At 41.6% G+C, this 2,140-nt stretch overlaps 1 non-coding gene across 1 annotated transcript; it reads right to left on the reverse strand.

The window, feature by feature from the left end:
- Positions 1-1,592: 1,592 nt before the first annotated feature.
- Positions 1,593-1,666, reverse strand: TRNAW-CCA (transfer RNA tryptophan (anticodon CCA)). Its single transcript has one exon. It is a non-coding gene; the product is annotated as a tRNA-Trp (tRNA).
- Positions 1,667-2,140: the final 474 nt, after the last annotated feature.

Genomic DNA, 2,140 nt, shown 5'->3' on the forward strand with positions numbered 1-2,140 from the left:
AACGCTATGACGAGCGTTCTCACAGGCCGGCACCTCGATGCATCCGTCTCAAGAGTTGTACACCTTACATGTGCTTCACGCCACAATCTCTCACTTTCTGCTCCTCCATCTATCTCCATCATATAATCGATCTCACCTCTCATGTCTGAGTGAAAAAACCATATTTGTTAGTATATATCAAGGCCGAGAGGACACGTTCCTCTCATGTCGAGATTAGTATTAGGGACCCTTAGTATTATTAACCGGTTACTATACGTACATGCAGTGAGACAATCAATCTATGCTCTCATTCACATTTCATTCTAGCACTGACGACTCCAGCCCTATCTATCCCTAGAAGCAAATGGACCCTAGAAGCAAATGGAGTAAGTCCGATGGAACACTCGGATTGGAAAAGATAATTATACTTATAGGCATGGATGAAAAAAAAGCTTGGAAACTAGTTCAAATCGAACTCAAAAGCAACTAGGCAATCCAACTTCCATTGAATCAGCTTCCCTGGAACTAGCTGCCATTGTATCGGTTGGTGCCATTTCTTCTCTTGGAGGCAGGGCAATAGATTAAGATTAGGCGGTAAGCGAAGGAACTGTAGGGCTTAGGGCTGCGGGTGAGCACAACTTCAATAGGTCGAGGGGAGGAAGAGAAGAAAAAGCAGCTATTTCACCTGGTGTCGTAATAACCACTGTTTTCGGGTTTGAAGGCATAAGCGCAGCAGAGATATTCTTTCATTTAAGAAGAAGCCACCGTAAAGAAGAGGAAACAAGGCGTTTAAGGGACACCAACTCCCATTATTTTCTCCAGGCCTGCTTTGGCTAAATCGACGAAGGCTTAGCTTATTATGTTTTGGGCGTTTAGCTAGCTTAGAGAATAAAGAAATCTATCTCTAAAGGGGGAGCGGTACGACTATTTTAGGTTAGAGGAAGGTTGAAGAGAGAATAGCTAAAATAGCCAGTCGGGTAGGCAAGTGCGGGTGGCTGTGGTCAAAGTGAATATGTCTTGTTTTGGTTAGCGGTTTCGGCTCTCCGGCACCGAAGTAAACTCTTTCTATTGCGGGGCCTATGGAGTTTGGGGATGAGTGCTGACACTTTACTCTGCAACATTCCTGTTTCTATCATTCCCCTTACTAGATCAAAGAGGGCATATGTGGGGTTTGAAGATGCCTGGACCTTACCACCTTATTCTAATAGCCCGCATCAATGCCTCTGCCCAGAACATAGGAGCCCCCTGGGTTCAAGATCTCATATCAATTTTCAACTGCTGGGAAAGAATTGGGGTGCGGCAGGAAGAAATGGAATTCTCAATAAAAGTATAAACAGGTCTTCCCCACTGCTGCATAGAATCTGAGCTGGGTGGAATTGAAGTTCGGTTTCGATCAAGACACCCCTGCCTACTTACCTTAAAAAAACGACTAATGATCAACTGATCACAGAGGTCCTTTTCCAGCAACTTCAAATCAGAAAGCCCCGACTCCCATAAAGAATGCTTGCAGATCTTTCTTTTTATTACGATGACGATATGGACCTCATTACTGTCTCATTTTCTTATATTTATATAAGTTCTTTTTTTTGGATTCGACATAACAAGAACAGAATCACGCTCTGTAGGATTTGAACCTACGACATTGGGTTTTGGAGACACACGTTCTACCGAACTGAACTAAGAGCGCTTTCTGGGAGATAAAGCAGTAAAGAAAAGGATGATTTTTGTACTGCATGCATATAAAAAATGAAACTCTGAATTTTGTCCAATTTGAATCGATCTCAATTGATCCCTCATTACTGCCCATAGGAGAAGTAATAGGTAGGGATGACAGGATTTGAACCCCTGCCTTGTTTTCCACATCATAATTTATTCCTCCATCTATATACAACTTTCTTGTCATTTCTTCTTTTTGGTTTCATATAATAAATGATATACATCTGAAACCCAACCTAACGTATAAAGAATGAATATTTATCGGTAATGCTCAGGAAGAAAGAAGGGGTCATCTTTTTGATTTTTATTCCACCCTCATGTACCCTTCTTTGCATTTTTCTAAAGCCTGTTCAACCTCATCTCACCTAGAACAAGTCATGGACTTCTTCAATGAAAGAAAGTCTCATGGAAACGTTTTCAACGAAATAAGAACCATACAAAATAG

The sequence above is a fragment of the Aegilops tauschii genome, chromosome 4 (genome assembly GCF_002575655.3).
Source record: "Aegilops tauschii subsp. strangulata cultivar AL8/78 chromosome 4, Aet v6.0, whole genome shotgun sequence".
Classification (NCBI taxonomy): Eukaryota; Viridiplantae; Streptophyta; class Magnoliopsida; order Poales; family Poaceae; genus Aegilops; species Aegilops tauschii.